General features: G+C 28.4%; 1 protein-coding gene across 2 annotated transcripts in view; it reads right to left on the reverse strand.

Moving 5' to 3' along the window:
* LOC107454341 (dystroglycan 1) overlaps nucleotides 1-18,146 on the reverse strand; it is a 99,374-nt gene that overhangs the window by 54,249 nt on the left and 26,979 nt on the right. Inside the window, exon 2 of one of the 2 annotated variants that reach the window (XM_016071502.4) lies at nucleotides 8,594-8,662. The exons of the other annotated variant lie outside the window; for it this stretch is intronic. The gene's annotated coding sequence lies outside the window, so the exon portion shown is untranslated. The remainder of the gene's footprint in view (nucleotides 1-8,593; nucleotides 8,663-18,146) is intronic. 2 annotated transcript variants of the gene reach the window in all.

The raw sequence follows: 18,146 nt of genomic DNA on the forward strand, positions 1-18,146 counted from the left end.
GAATCCCTATTAACGGGGGGAACCGTAGGAGGTTTTCGCAGTTTTATCCAAATGGGGTTAGATCCATCTAAAAGTCTTCCATTTATCCCAATGATTGATCTTGGAGTTCCGTTCTTCTTTTGGGTGGGGTTCAAAATTGCTAGTTGAACATTGATTGTCGTAAACTCAGAACTGGATCAGCTATTCAAAGCCAGTTTTCAATTACAAAATACTCAAGCAATAACTATGATTTCCAGATATAAATTTTTGATCAACATAATTTGACTCATGTAGCCAAATTGAATTAAACATAAATCAATTTCTTCAACTATATATTTTCACAAACGTTGTCAAAAATGAAGTGACAAAAAAAAGTTAACACTTAAGGGTCGCTAAAAAGTAAAAAAATCACACTGAAACCTAATGAATCACTACCGAGGAAAACAGGACAATGGCAATATCAAAACCTGTTCCCTTCGATTTTCAAAGCAGAAAGCCGGTGGAAATATTTGAAAGGTGATAATAGGAAACATCTCCAAGTGTCATCAGACTTTCTTACTAATGATTTGTCTGATAACGGTATAGTTTTTTCCTCGCATTAATATTAATTTGCTACCTTCAAAGCGCATTTTTATTTGACCTCATTTCTAACAAGGATGTTATAAAAGTAAAAAGCGATGACTACGAGAACGTCTTGCAAGTGTATAAAAAACTGCGCATTTAAGTAGTTAAAACAAATATTTGCTTTTAATTATAATATTATGAATTTGAAGAAAAAAAATCATTTAACATCTAAAGAAGTAAGCACTGTTTTATACTGCAACTCTTCTCCTAAAAAAATTAATTTGTGTTAAATATTGTGTTCAGGGTCAGTTTGAGTCTTTGATAGATGCTAAATACCAGGGCTAGGTAGGATGTTGACCTAAAAGTTTGGAAAAAAATTGCACCTGAAAAGTGCAAAAAAAGCATCTAAAAATAATCATTAAAAATGAAAAATAAAACCTTAAAAATTTTTTCGAAAATATGTTTATGATTAACTTTTTTTTCGTTAAAAAGAAAAAATATATATAAATTGTAATTTGTATTTATAAATTTAATTATTTATAAGGTAATAATTAAAATATGCTATTTGGGAATAAAATAAAAATGTAAATATATATCTAATAAAGATAAATAAGAATTGCTTAGAATTATAAATTATTATTATTATTTTTTGTTTTTTTTGTTGATGTTATCAAAATTTAAAGATTGCTTCTTGACCGGAACAAAAAAATTCTTATGCCTTTAAAAAAATATTTATTATCAACACAAGTGTTATTGGTGGATATTTAAAATTAAAAAAAATATTCACACTAATTTATAAAGAAAGAAATTAATTCATGAGAAAATGCTCTTAAAATGGCTAACATTATTCAAAATTCTTTAAGAATTATTAAAAATAGGGAGAGAAAAATCTAAAAATTAAATAAAGGTAAAAGAAAATAATACCCTTTAAAAGAAAAAACAACACAATAATGCAAAAAAAGGAAGAAGAAAAAAGAAGATGTTTTTATCATCAACATCAGAGCTATTATGTTGATGATAAAAACATTTTTTTTTCTTTTTCTGATTTGAATAGACAAATATTGCGCTGTCGAAGAATAAATTGATTGAATGTAGAGTTTAATGGCACAAAATCCAAATGTGGACATGCTGCGCCAAACAATATGTTTATACATGTCAAAATTGAAGTGCATACTTATTTTCCTAAATATAATTAAAAATTGATAAAATCATATACAAACAATCAACGGTAGTATTGGNATGCAAATACAATGAATAGATCACTAGGGTACCCCGGGGCGTGACTCCCTGTGTTTACCTAAAGAAGGTAAACCCCCTCAGGGGATCGAAGAATAAAATTAAGTTAAAAAAGAATGTAAATTGGCTTAACATAAAACTTCACTTCATAATTTCCTTTTTTCAATCCATTCTTGCAATTCCGTAGAACAACATGTTTTGTTTATAGTTTCTAGCCTAAGTGGAGGTAGAAATACGTCACTAACAGAATGACAAATTATGTAGAAAACAGCTTGGAATGATTTTCTTAAAAACAAGATTGATCCACTAAAATCCCAAGTGCTCGTCTGTCGTTTAGGTCATATTCGAACAAACATATTTGCTTCGCTCCATTCCCATCAAACTGCAGATATTTCAGAACATACTGCCACGGATGGAGGCCTGTTACCGCCCTCCGTATCCGGTTACATCTGATGTTGGGGGTGGTGCAAAAAGCCTTCAGAAAACGATTTCTTCAAGAGAATGGATAGGCGGGATCAAGGGCTTAGCGGGGGTGATTGAGTTTCGCTAGGTGGTCTGTAGGTTGTGAAGATTACTAACCTGACGTTTTCTGGACCTTCTTGATTGGATTCCTGAGAAAAAGATCTTGAGCTTCGAGGAAAGGAAACAGATATGGAGTAGGTGAATGAAAAAAAAAAAAAATGACGATGAGTAAGTCCTCGAAGAATTTCGTAAGAGTTTTCTATAAATGTTGGAGACGAATAAAACTGAAATGCTATATTGTTTAGTGGGTAAACAACTTAGTTGCAGCCGTTTTTTGTCTTTTTTTTTTTAGTTTTTTAAAAGTTTGGAGTGTAGCGAGTATTCCATTTTTCTCCGACCAGTTCAGAAGTCGTTGGATGCTTAATTTGAAGCCGAAATTGGGCAGTAATCGCCTATTACCGAACTGCGGTTTTTTTCAGCTATTGCACCCATTTCATACACAGGACAAATGTTATGAGCAGCTTTCACACCCTTAGAATTTCGATTAGAAGCAAAAAGAAAGAAGGCACTGAAAATTTTTATTTTTCTAAACTTGACATATCCTTTTATCTTGATCTCAAAATTATATAAATTAACTCAAACAAAAAATTTCGGCAGGACTCTTCTTCCAAATGACCTGAAACATTATACGCCAAAACATGTAATGAATTGCAAAATGCTAAAATTGAAAAAAAGTTTTTTTTTGCTAACATGCCAATTCAATAGTTTTTTCAAGCAATTAGTTATTAAAAAATATTGCATGGTTGTAAAGAGTAAATGTTTTCTTTGTTTCCAAAATGAAAGCTTTGGAAAAATTTTAAATCTTTATTTATGTTAATAATCAATAAGTTCAGAAAAAATATATTTGTATATCAGAATTTTCGCATCTTTTAAAACATAAATATTAACTTGCTTAAGATTTATTAGTTTAATTGAACAAATATACAAACAAATAAATAAGATTAAAAATCATAAAATAATCATTATCATTATCGTAATAATCATTTCACTTACGACAAAATGCAAAATGCCAAGTTAATTGAGCTTAAAATTTTTTTCAACGATGTGTTGAATAATATATTCAATTAAATTTCTTTTAATTTTTGTATCAACATATTTGGGTGTAGTTAATTAATCTTATTTATTAATTACAACTCATAAATTTAAAAACTCGTGTAATTTTAAATGTATAATTCAAAATCTGAAGAAATATATACATCTAGAATGCGTCGATTTTAATCAGTAATAAAAAATACGATATAATAATAGGAAAAAAATACGGAACTCGATTTTGTCGAATAAAAAAAAATTTAGAGAAAAACTAGAAATAAATCCAAGTAACTTAAAACTTGCATCCGATAGAAATAGTGGTCTTTTTATTAAAAAATAAATAAATAGAAAAATTTAAAATAAAATAGAAAAATAATAATTTTTTCTTTTCAAATTAAATTGTATTAAGTTAGCGGCGATCAGACCCAATTCGTTATCGATAAAATTTTGAAAGTTCTTCATTTCTAACTAAAAAGGAATTCAAAAATATTTTTCCTTACCTTCTTTTTCCCCATTCAATTATTTTGAAAAGTTATCCATGTAAAAACAGCAGAAGACAGAAATAATTAGACGCATATGTTGGAACAAATTTTAAGGAGGGGTAAGACTAGTAGCAAGGAAGAAAAAACTAATAAGTTCGCAGACAAGCTTTAGTAGCAACTCACTACAAAAGTGAAAAATTCAAAAAAGAGAAGAAAAAAAGAATTTTTTTTGTGTGTGTTCCCCCACTCCCAAAGAACTATTTTAGTTTAAATCTGAGAAAGATGAAAAAATATTCTTGAATATTCTGATTCGCACACAAGATACTTCGGATTTGGTAAGATCTTTCAGATTTTTTCAAAAAATGCTTTAGTTCATATTTGTGACGATTTCTTCAATGATCAAATGAAACAGATATTAAAAATATAATGAAAAATCAGATGGCATAAAAATTTTAATATAATACTAATTCTGTACACATACGTTAAATATGTTTTTATTTAGAATATGATTAATATGTTTCTTTCTACATTAAAAAATCTTAGTTATAGTGTCTTAGTAGTCTGTTTTTGGATATTAAATTTACTTTACGTTTCATTTTGTTTGGCTGCGAAAAACTAAAATACTTCGAAACTTAAAAATGTGAATAAAAAATTCAATATTCGATAATTAGTTCAAAAATTATTGATTGTAAAAATACAAAGCGAGAAGCTCTGCAGCCCACAGGAATGCAACTACAGATTTGAAATTTGACGTGCTGAGATCGCCATTTTTATTTTAAGGCCTTTACTGGAGTTTTTTTTTTTGACCGAAATTCCAATTTGGGGGAAAGTTATAGCAAGCGTACATGGAGAAGAAGTTATTTATACCTCTCGAGATCTTCATTTTAATAAATAAATAAAAAATAAATAAAGAGAAAAATTATATGCTACCAGAAAATTTTCGTTTTACAAATAACTTTCTACAAAATTCTTCGTTTGAAAAACGAAGTTGATGACGCCTTTAATTCATAATTCTTTAAAAAAAAAAAAAAAAAAAAAAAAAAAAAAAAAAAAAAAAAAAAAAANAAAAAAAAAAAAAAAATTTTTTTCTCCTAATAAAAATAATAAAAACAGGACTTCACTTCCCCATAATCACAAAAACAAGACACAGGCAGAAAATAATAATAAAAAAAAAACGTCATTCTTACAGTAATTATAGATTTTGAAAAAAACTAGTAGATTTTTCAGAAATGTGCAAAAAACAGGACCTTAAATTAAATGTCCAGACAGATTACTAGTTTTTGTGGTTTCTCACAAAAACAGAGCGATTTCTTACATTTAAACAAAATCATAAGCAGATTTTTCACAATTTTACAAAAACAGGACTCACTAAAAAAAAAAAAAAAAAAAAAAAAAAAAAAAAAAAAAAAAAAAAANAAAAAAAAAAAAGGAACGATCTCCGATCTTTTCATTTCGTATTATCACATAAAGTTAAAGAAACCATTTACCTAAATATCAAGTCAAAAAATGGGCGCTAGATGTCAATAGTATTAAATAGTGGTGAAATTACTTTATTCTAATCTAAAAAACCCAGAAAGAAATCATAATAAACTATATAAAAAAAAAAGGTTTTAATAGTAAAAAATGATGCAAATAAGAACCGTAAAATACTTTTCATTGAGAAACTTCATTCAATTACTAAAATAGAAAGAAGAAGAAAAAAAGAGACAAATTCCTGAGCAAAATATTAATGTCATCGCCAAATTTGTTGTCATCTCCCACCATTTGGCAGCTGTTCAACCTCCTAACATTTTTCAGCAATTGTGTCTGATATTTAATTACTGTTTACATACACTTCATTTGTATCAACTAACCTACAAGGGCAGAAATAAAAGCGAAGTAATTATTCATCTCTTCGAGAACCCCCCCCCCCTTACCTACTTGGACAAGTTTCGAATCTTCGCAAACCTTGGAAGAATACCATCTTCTAAGCAGATCAAATTATGAAAGAGAAAACTCATTAGAAAGAATAATCCTCGAGTTTTATTTATATCCTTCAGCAATTTTGGGCTATGTATGGAGTAGTCCTTCATTTTTAAACGGAATTAAGCTTAGTATTTTTTAGAGCCTAGAAAAACAATTATTTATTTTATTTAAAGTTCTTAAGCATTTTGAATTAAAGTGAGATGTTTTAGACAATCTTGCTATATTTCAGAAAATTAAATTTAGTTATTTAGCTCATTATATCTTTCAGCAACTTGAGCTATGTATGGAGTAGTCCTTCATTTTTAAACAGCATTAAGCTTAGTATGTTTTAGAGCAAATAGTAGCTTAAAAACTATTATTTATTTTATTGATTTAAAAGTTCTTCATCAATTTAATTTTAAGTTCTTAAGCATTTTGAATAAAAGTGAGATGTTTTGAACTATTTTGAAACCTTTCTGCAAATTAAGTTATTTTTTTTAGTTAAGCGTGTCAAAATGTAAAGTCTATAAACCATCTTTCAATTTTAAACCGAAATAATCTTAACCTTACTATTTTTTTTAAAGCCGCCTAACGGTTGAAGTGCTAGACTATTTGAATTAAGGAAAGAAAGATGTTTTTAGACCATCCGACAACATTTCTGAAAATGAATTGACCTAATTTTTAAACCAAACGCCTCAAAATATAATGTCCATAAATTATTCAATTAACGAAACCAAACGTCCCAAAAATTTATCTATAAACTATTATGTTATGACTAAAAATAAACACAAAGCTTCTAGTTTAAAAAATGTCAAAAGTCAAATATTTTAAGGTTATCCTTTATGATGAAAATATCTTTAAAAAAGTTGTATTTCAAATGCAGTTTTTGTCTTTAAAATAAAGTAGTTAAAAAAATAATTTAAAAAAAACTTAATAAACAATATAGCTTACAAGTTAATTTCAAAGAATAAATAAGTTATTTTCATAAATAAAGAAAAATTTGAATAACTAGAGCATAAAACTTTTAAAAGGTTAAACGTCATTATAAAAAAAATGTCGTTCAATGCAGAACTAAAAACACTTAAAATAATAAAAATAACAATAACCACTTCTATTTATAAGCATATTAATAGAGACCATAAATAGTTTCTAACTCAGCATTCGAAACCAGTTTATTTCGTTTTTTTTCCAAAATTAACTTTTCAATAGTATTATTTGTAAATTCAACACTTTAAGAACTCGGAATTGCCGAACGTGATGTGAAGGTAATGAGAATGAGAAGGCGTGTGCGGGGCCACAATTTAATATGGTAATTGAATTCCCCAGAAAACGGATCACTTTATGCTAATACCTTACAAAATGCATTGTAGTTTAACGTTAATGAATGTGGGAGTCTTTAAGGATAGTGAGATAAAAGGGACTACACATTGCGACTGAAGTAAGCGAAGACGACGAGTGCGATTCTAATTTTCTTAAATTAAACGACCGGGGCTAAAAATTGTTTCGAAATGAAATATCACCGAGACAAGATGTTGTGATTTAGACAGTGGAATTTGTAACTTGTAGGGATAAGATTGGGATTAAAGAACTGATTGATGAGAAATAAATCATGCCATTAAATGAATGTTAGATAGAAAAGAGCTGTTTTAATTTTTTACTCAGTTTTAACATAACGTAATAGATTTAAAATTAATGAGAATACCTCTTAATTACTATATTATATATTATTATTATATGCATCGTAGTCAAAGAAATCTATTTTCTACAAATAAAGATAATGGAATACTTTTGAATTTGAATTTCGATTTAGATAGTGGAATTTTGTGACTTTAAGCAGAGATTAGGAACAAAGAACTGATTGATGAGAAATAAATTATGCTATTAAATGAATGTTAGATAGAAAAGTGCTGCTTTAATTTTTTTACTCAGTTTTAACATAACCTAATAGATTTAAAATTAATGAGAATACCTCTTAATTACTATATAATATATCATTATTAAATGCATTGTAGTAAAAATGAAGAAATTTACTTACTACAAATAAAGAAAGATAATGGAGATTGTTTTGGAATACTTTTGAATTTTAATTTCGATTTAGATAGTGGAATTTTTTGACTTGAACCAGAGATTAGGAATAAAGAACTGAATTATGAGGAATAAGTTAAATCATAAATGAGTGTTAGATAAAACAGTGCTCTATTTTAATTTTTTTCCTCAGTTTTAACATAACGTAGTAGAATTAATGAATTATTATTCAAGTTAATAAGAATATCTTTTAATTACTATATTATATATTATTAATATTCTATGCATTGCAATCAGAATTAAGAAATCTATTTTCTGCAATTAAAGATAACGGCAATTGTTTTAGAAAAATGTTTAGAGTTTGCATTTAAATCAACTGAAAATAGAATACTTACTATTTCATTATTATTTATTTTTATCAATATATATATATTCTAAATAAGATATTAAAATTTGGTCAATTAGGTAAAATATCAAGATATGCAATAATGCAAAATACAACAATTTATATTTTTGGTTTAATAATGTAAAAATTTTACTTCCCAAATTTTTTTTGTATTACATATGATTTTTCTAATATAAGGATAAGGTATTTAACAACATTTTTTTTTTTTTAAAGTGAAATTTATATTTTAAAATATAGTCGCTCCTGAGAAAAGGAACACAAATTTTTGATGAACTGAGCTTTACAGAAAATGGGTGTATAAGGAATTTGCTTTATAAATACATAAAATTTTGTGATTAAAAATAAGTTTGCTTTACAATAATACATATAAAATGTTCCAAAAATTTAATTACATTATGAATCTTACCTCTATTAGATTTTAGACTTGAATTCGTAAATTTTGATTTATTCAATGAAATAATCCAAAAGAAATAACCTGTAAAAAAAGAATGATTTAATGTTAATTAAAAAGATGATAACCAAGTAGCACTGTAATTAAAACAAATTTATAAAAAGTCTCAAGATTTGCAAGTTTTTTACCATTTTGAAATTTGAAGATAAAATTGCCTCCAAACAACAATTCCTATCATTCGACACAAGTCGTATTTTCCGTCGCATTTTAAACTGGCAAATATAAAATTTTACATAAAAAATTATAAATCAGAAAAATAGGCAAGATTTAATGCTTATATATAGGAAACCAAAGTATGAAGTGGCAGAAACTTCTCTCCATAATTAATTTACAATGTATGCGAAAAGTTCTTTGTAACAGGACTTATTATTTTTCGTATAACCGTGGGAGGTTTTTGTGGTTTTTCTCTCCATGTAATGCAAATGCGGGTTACTCTCGAGGAAAAAAAAATTGGCCATGAAGACTAGTTTGTCCTAATGCTTGATATAGAGTTCCCTTGTCAACTGGGTTGGTTTTAAAATTACATGGCCACGGAGTTGAACATAAATGGTCGTAAACCCGAAAATGGGTTCGACTATTCCAATGTCGTTTATATACTAAAATTTTATTATTATTCAGAAAGCTTTATTTCATAAGACGAATTAATTTCATACAAGAACAGATGAAGAATTTCATACAAGAATAAGAGAGATAATTTCATACAAGAAGAGATGAAAAACTTTGTTTTTCTAAATTACTCAACATATTATTATATTAAGCTCTTAATTAAATATGACTTGGTTGTGGAAGAAATAAAAAAAATCGAATAAATTGATGTGATTGGTGAATAGCAAAAATAACACTCTCTCGAATCAAAGATTTTTTTAACATTCACGCACGGCTTTAAACACTAGAGGAACAAGTGAATAAAAATAAAATGTATAATAACAGTATTTGTGAGATTAGAGTCAATCTGTCAACTCCGGATTTTGCAAAAAAACAGAACACGGGCATCCATAAATGGGGCGTTGACAACAGATACACTCGAAGTTTAGGACCCCACCCTGAATAGGTTGCTTTGTTGCCATTCGGCGGGTGCGAAATACCAGCTGAAACAAATACAAACAGAGGCTAACAAAGAAATTTCTCACGGTGAATATAATCAATTCTTTGTTTAGTTTTTAAATACAATGGATTTTTTTTTCGATGAATGGAAAGATGAAGAGAGAGTAAAGGCATATTTTGTAAGTATTTCTGGCAAAATGTTTTCTTTTCAGTAAAACTAACATTTGCACAGGAGACCATTTGTTGAAAGATGAATAACTCATAAAATATGCTTTAAGAGTTAAAACAAAAAGCGTTTAAAGTGTGATTATTCTTTCAAAAAAAGGGGCAATTAAATCTGATATGTGTAGCAATAAAGAGAAACCACGATTTTTCAAAGAGTTAAAAAGTTATTCCTTATCGCCAATAAAATAACATTTATTAAAAAAAGTATTTTAACATTGTACAATAAACACTTGATTACCAAAATGCCTTTATACAGTATTATTTTATAATTACTAAGTATTATACAAAAAGGAATTTTAGTAACTTTAAACAGGGAATTTCAGGATTATTGGGACAAATTTTAAGGGAAGGTAGGAAAATCATCACAAGGATTCACAATTACATAGCAACCCAGAGTCGGAAACGTCATTGGAAAGTAGTATGGCAGGTGCAAAACAAAGAGACAAGACTAAGATAATCCAAAATATTTATCGCTTCTAAGATATTGCATGTGCTGTAGTAGATGATATGTGAGATTGTCTCAAAAGATGTTTAAAGTTTCCACAATTGCCAGCGCATCCGGTACAGTTGGGTCATGGATTAGCATACTCGCTTAAATAAATCTGGATATCCGCAGGGTAGACGATTCTTGCAACCAGATTCATTCCTGAATCCACAGATGTTGCGTACACAACACTTTTCAGTGCATCCCCCACCAAAAAAAAGAAATCCACACTGATTAAATCAGGAGAAAGTGGTGGCCAGTGAACAATCGGTCCTCAACTCTTAATTCATCTTGTGAAGAACACCAAGAGGAGAAAGAAGACGTTTCCAACCAAAGATTGCTATGCATATCTGAATCATTGAGATGTCCCCTACCTTCCCTATAAGTTTGTCTCAATAATACTGGGACACCCTGTACAATAATTTTAGTAACTTGAAATATTACTACAGATAAAGCAGAACTTGATCATATTTTTTTTTAAAATTAATACAGAATATTAAAGGATTAATATTTTTCAAAGAAATATTTTGAACTATACTTTTTTATTAAAATAAATGAAATTAACTGTAAATCCTCAGGATTTTTTTTTTCATTACAGAAGGTAGTGACTTCTATAGTAAGAAAATCATCAACATCTAATTAAAGCTGAAAAATAATTGACAAGAAAAAAAAAAAAACGTCAAAGGAATGGATTTATTTTATTTAATTAGAAATTTATTACGTTCTGGTCACAAATCTTAGGAAAGCTGGATTTCCGTAGATTTGCTGGAACATTTTGTTCACTTCATCTAGATCAAAAGTCGTAGAAATAAAATAAAAAAAACTCTAATATTTTTCATCAGCGACCTCCACAATAAAATCAGGACCGAGATAGCCCAGTTGGTAGGTCGTTGGGACCATGTTCAAGAGGTCAAGAGTTCGATCCCCGCCAGCCTAAGACTACCATGCACAAAACGGTGTCTGGTGTACTCTAAATCTATCGGGGTCACAAAGTCCTCCAAGTTCCCATAACAAATCATTACGTCTAGGGATACTGAATCGGAGATATATCGTGCTCTGGTTCAGGTTAAAATTACATTCTGCAAATGTATGGTGTGTTAATGTCCTCCCTGTAAAACGGGCAGTGACGTATGTGTGTAGCAGTCGAATTCTTAGCTAAAGATAGCGCCACTGGAAAAAAAGATGAAGAACACGCCTCTGCCTTAAAAATATGCTCGTCTGCAATGACAAGTGGCATAAGGTAACAACGACGATAAAATTAATATTGCATTAACAGATTGATTTATCTCTGATATTTAGTACTCAGGATGACATGTGCAGTAGGTTGTATCACAAAAAATGGGAAATTTAGAATTTCAAGGATATAAAAAATTTTACTGACGTCACATATTTACAAAAAAACATTAATTTTTAAAACATAATAAGAAACAAATTTTCCTTTTCAAGTTCAAAAATTTTAAGCAATCGGTCTTTCAAAATCTTCATGAAAACCTCAATCTTACTCGCTATATACATAATAATACATCTTGGAATTGAAAATTGAAAAAAATGCGTCATTTTTATTGAAACTAAGATTTTCATTTAGATTTAAGAGAGACTAATAAGTAATATTAGTCTCTCTTATACTATAAGTTATATTAATCTTTATATTAGACTATAAGTTATATTAGTCCTTTTTACTGTTGCTTTACATTTTCGAACGTGGATACTTAAATTTGTTTTATTCTTATAACTGTTATGTTCTTATGCTATTTGTTTTATTTTTGATAAAAGAGAAAATTAAAATTGAGTTAATTTTTTAATGTGCATCCACAAAAACTTTCGACAAAACCAGATTTCCTTAAGGTTTGTAAGAGAGCTCTTTGTTTTGCCCCTGATCTATCTATTTTTAGGAAGTTGTAAAATAGAGTGAAACACAAGGCTCATTACTCTATATTTAGAGTATTCTTTTAAAAAGGTGGAGAAATAAGAAAACCTAATCGGACGAGGAAAAAAAAAAGAAGAAAAAAAATTATCAGTGGTTAAATATATGTATTTATACATATTTAATCAGTACACTTGCTGTCTATATAAGGTGACCAATGTTGTTGTCTCTTTTATTATTTTTTTTTTATTATTTATTTAGAAGAAAAAAAACTAAAAAATTGCCAACAAAATTTTTGAAAATCGAAATTTGAACGATTTCTAAATGGTGTTCCCCGGAACCCTAGGGTTCCGTGAAAGGGTCACAGGGGCTCCGAAAGTTAGGAATTTTTTTTTAACTACTTATTATTTTTTTAAATTACAAATTACATTTATATCCAATTAATAATCCATTATTTATTTAATGTTTCCGTTACTTTTCCAGATCAAATAAAATTCAACAATAAGGTATGTTTCTCTTATAACCATTTTCAACGTTTATTTTCTTTTTTAATGAAAACCATATTGCAGGTCATTCATTTTCAGTCCATGAGTGCGTTGAAATCAAATTATGAACTAGACTAGACGCCGCTACAGACCTGTGAATTCAACTATCCGACATAAAACCCAACGATTCATTCTTCATTCATTCACTAAATATTTTCAAATTAATATAAAATATATCATTGCATAATTTAAAAATAATTTGCAGTCTTTTGTTAATTAATATATTCTAACGAAATTTGTTAATTCAATCTTGGTGTTTCACGAAATGAAGGTCTATCATTTAGAGTTCCACAGCCAAAAAAATTGGTAACCTCTGCTAAAGCATCACCTTTATAATGTTTCGAACTCTGATTTTCATACCCTAAATTATATTGTATTTAGAACTTATTTGTTTGGCTAAAAAAGTTTATTTTTCTCATTAATTACCCAAGTAAAAATAAACACTTAACTTTAAAATGGATCATTTTTCACCCAAAATCTATCTGCAACTTTTCTTTTTAAAAGAAAAAGAAAGAAAATAACAAATTTCAAAGTAGATATCTTTTTACACAAACAATCCAAAGTACTGTGGAATTGAAAACTAGAAAAACAAAAGTCGGTTTCGCCGCCGAATTTCCATATAAGCGTAACGCGAAACGAATTAAGTAAATGATCGAGCAGACGATAAATGCAACGAACCAAAAACCCAAACTGGAGAAAGGAGGGAAGGAATAAAAAAAAATTTCGTTTGTCGACGCCTTGCTCTGCAAAAGATACAGGAGATATTCAGTGGATGAATTGAAAGGTCAAAAGGGAGTGCCCTTGAAGTGAAGTAAAAGTTCATAAGACAACTTAGGAAGAAAAAAAAGAACGAAATGATAATAGATCTTTGACACGACCCGACACATTAGAGATAGCAGCAAGATTTCAGTGTTATAACAATTTTAACAACGGAATTAGAAAATAGTGTAGAATCAATAATCCACTACTATTGAATTCGAATTAATTATTGTTCAAGAATTAATTATTGTTCGAATTATTCGAATAATACGAATTATTCGAATGAACAATAATTATTCGAATTAATTATTGTTCAATCAGTCGCAGGAAAAAAGTTAAGTATTCCGAGTACACTATTGAATTCAAAGCACATCAAAAGGATGTAAATTTACAAAGTTTATATACAATTCGAAGTAAAAAAATAAAAATTAAGATTTCAGTTTTGCACAAGCTGTCTTAGTAAGAGAAAGCTATACAGTGAACGAAACGTTTCGTCGCAAATTCTCTATCTCCTCCATAACTAATTTAAAGTATAGAAAAAGAGTCCAGGCACACGTAGAGTAAGCCATTAAGTTTCAATCACTGAAAAAGAAATTTTAAAATTATTTCGCTCATGGGCTGCAATAGTGGCACAACTCAAAAAACACGTATTTTGGACTAAGAACAGGTATAAATAGGAAAATACACATTCTTTTCAGCAGCAATACTAGCACAACTCATAATTCAATTTAAGGTAATCTTCGTTTAAGCAAACTAAGAGCAACGAGCATTTCCTAAATTTTTTTTTATTTTAAAAATGGATCCTTCACAAATTGTTTAATCATAAAAAAAGGCCCTTCAAAAATTATTTTATTTTAAAAACGGATCCTTCACAAATTGTTTTATCATAAAAAAGGGCCATTCAAAAATTATTTTATTTTAAAAATGGATCCTTCACAAATTGTTTTATCAAAAAAAAGGGCCCTTCAAAAAAAATTTTATTTTAAAAATGGTTCCTTCACAAATTGTTTTATCATAAAAAAGGGCCCTTCAAAAATGATTTTATTTTAAAAATGGATCCTTCACAAATTGTTTTATCGCAAAAACAGATCCTTATTTTGTTTTATCATAAAAAAGGGCCCTTCAAAAATGATTTTATTTAAAAAATGGATTCTTCACAAATTTTTTATAGCAAAAACAGATCCTTATTTTCCCACATTTTCAAAAACAAGACCTTTCGCAAAAGGTATGTTTTTTTTTGTGATATTTCATAAAAGCATAAAAACGGAGCCCTATTTCCACAAACACACAAAATTCTGAGTCGATTTTACACAATTTTACGAAAACAGAACCTTTGACGAAATGGCTACGTGCCTCTGATTCGTCAGTCTCCACGCTGTGAATGGCGCAAAAGCACTCAGATCTCAAAAATATGCTCACTCTGTTAACATGCCGTGTATGATGGTAATTGGTTTGAAAACACTTCCCTGCGATTTTTAACAAGACCTATGACCGCAGCAAATATTTTTCTAATGCAAGCAGCTTCGCACAAAAAGAATATATCAAAACAATCAAGATTCGTCAAGTTAGAAAATGAAGGTACTAGGGGAAGAGGAGGTAGGAAACATAAGGAAAATGAAGATTGAAGTATTTGACAGTCCAAGATAATGGCTCACTTCTAAATCTATTTTGATAAATGTGTTAAAGTTTCATCAATAAAAATTCCGATTTGATTTTGTTGGTTGGTTTTTTAGATCAATTTCAAACTTTCTTCATTTCTGTAAAATTTAACATACCGGCGGTGCAAAAAAAAAAAGATTTTCTCAGGTAAAAATCTACTTCTTATTTTAATTTTTAATTCAATACTTTTGTTTTGTACAACTTGATAAAAATCTGACAGTAATACTTAATGTTCCTTCAAACATAAAAGAGTCCTATATAAAATTTTTATAAAGTTGCGGCCCGCCATTTGACTGGTGATTTTAATTACGGCCCCCGGCCTCATGTAAGTTGGAAACCCCTGAGATAGAAGCAACGTAAACTTCTTCTACTTTCTAAAACAGTTCGTATGATTTTAACATTTTATTTAAACGCATTTCAGTTAAATAATAAAAATATAAATATAAGAAGAGCACAATTTTGAATTTTTTTTATTAACAACAACCACTGATTATTTGAGGCAAGCCTTAAAAAAAAAAGGCTATCAAGAAAATAAAATTAATAAGATTGAAAATAGGGTATTCTTACAAAGAAAAAAAAATATTTAATTATAAACCAAAAAAAAAACTTTTTATTGCCCTCCAACCAAATCAAATTGTCGATTTTTTTTTTTCCCTTTAAGTTTTCGTAAGCAGTTTCTTTTTTCTTTTTTTTTTAAATGTCCTTTGTAAGTAAATACCTTCAATTTTATCCTGTAGCAATTTTTCATCAAAAACAGAGTATCAGCAATTCAGTAGATTGAAAGAGAGGAAAAGAATTTAATCGAAAATTCCGTTTTCTTCGCATTCTTTCACAGCAAATGAGAAATTTAAAAGTACATTCTTGAAAATAAGTATGATCGAGAGATATTAATTCTCCTCTCTTTTATAATAAGGTATAATGAGAATAAGTATATACAGGAATTTTTCTAATCTATTTAAGGTGACTTTTTTTTCTTTTCAAATCTAGTTTTTAAACTGGGATTTCATCATGCATTACTTCAAAAAAAAAAAAAAAAAAAAAGGATTTTTTTTTATTGTAGAAAAAATAAAAGCTTTCGTAGTGAGTTACGTAAATTGCGAATTAAATTGAGTAAAATTTTATTAATCTTGTTTCATCAGCCTTATTCTTTAATTAAGTATCTTTTAATACTACAGTTTTAAAAAGAATAAAAAAAGATATTTTTTAGTTATATTTCAATTTTAGTTTAAAGGCTTATAATTGCAGCTTTTTTTATTTATTGCACATTCAATTTTCTGAAATAGAATAATCTAAAGTTGAATTTAAAATTTACTTTATTCCTTTTTTCTTTTTAATAAAAGTATCGTAGAAAAATATATAATACAGTAAACTTTTACGTGAAATCAAATTATTAAATAACATTAAAATCAATTTTCGTAAAAAAAAAAAAAAAAAAAAAAGAACAGCTCTTTGTTAATCAGTGGGTCATGAAACTTAAGACTCCATAATTTCATGCCCAACGGCTTGAAGGCGACTATGTGGTCGGCGTTGCGCAGTGACCACTTCATTCCAGGACAAGCGATCGGAAGCTGGGTGAGCTTCAATCCTCCCTCGGAGAACGAACCACAGTCAATCACAGATCAGTATCTTAACCATTATGCCGTCGACTTTTTCTTCTTAACTAAAAACTGGTATCGTTCTTGTTATATTAAGTAATAATCAAGTTATTTTCAATTTATGTAAAAAAAATAATAAATGAATTCATTTTTGTCCGCGTAAGACAAAAAAGAAGAAAAAAAAGTTGTGCGATCCAGAACTCTTTTATCACGATTTAAATTATATTAATCACATAAAAACAAAGTTAATGCATCGCAAAAATATTTTATGCAGTTCAGAAATGTAACGAGTTTTAAATGATATTCATTACTTTGAAATAGAATTAATGAGCTCACGACGTAACAAATATCGGCTATTACTTAAAAAAGTCATAATAAAAATTCTTGCAAGGTTAAGTTATATTGAGTAAAAAAAAAAAATCTTTTTTCATAGCGATTTAAATTAGATTTGTTACATAAAAACAAATTTAATGAATAGTAAAAATAATTTGTGCAGTCCACGCGCATGACATTAATTCTTATATCCCAATTTTAATTACATTATTTATATATTACAATAAATTTAGTGAATTCACGTTGAAATATCTGTTATGACGTTAAAAAAAAATAAAAAAAAGACAGTAAAAATTCTCTTAAAAGGTTGCAGTAAGGTTGAATTAAGTAAAAGAAGTGTTAAAAAAAAAAAAAAAGAAAGAAAGAGAGAATCACTTTTATCGCGCTTAAATTATATTAATCACATAAAAACAAGCTTAATAAATTGCAAAAATAATTTGTGCCGTCCATGCAGATGTGACTAATTTTTATCACGAGTTAAATGATATTAATTACATTGAAACAAATTAAATGAGCTCACGACTTAAGAAAAATCGGTTATTGCCTAAAGAAGAAGTCACAATAAAAATCATTGCAAAGTAGGGTTGAACTAAGTGGGAAAAAAAATCAATAACTACTAAGTTACAATACCAACAAAAATTAGTATCATTTCCGTTACCAAAGAAAAAGATTAGAAGTACCTCATTAGGGTAAAGAGAGGGAGAGGAGATAACGCCCAAGATAAAACAGAAAAAAAGCAATTCTAACAATTCATCAGGTTTGTAGAACAACCTGAAAAGAACCAGGTTGCAGAAAAACACAAAAGAAAAAGAGGATAAAAATCCGATATCTGAAATCCATGCTTTTAGCACCCCCGCAATCCTTCTTTCTTTTACAATTCCTTGTTTAATGTAGTCTTCGCATCGACTTTCCCTGGCGACGCGCTACACTATTCTTTAATTAAAATTTAAAGTTTCCGATAAAAAACGCTTCCTTTGTTGTAATTAATTTTCAAGGCAAT

The sequence above is a fragment of the Parasteatoda tepidariorum genome, chromosome 3 (genome assembly GCF_043381705.1).
Source record: "Parasteatoda tepidariorum isolate YZ-2023 chromosome 3, CAS_Ptep_4.0, whole genome shotgun sequence".
Lineage (NCBI taxonomy): Eukaryota > Metazoa > Arthropoda > Arachnida > Araneae > Theridiidae > Parasteatoda > Parasteatoda tepidariorum.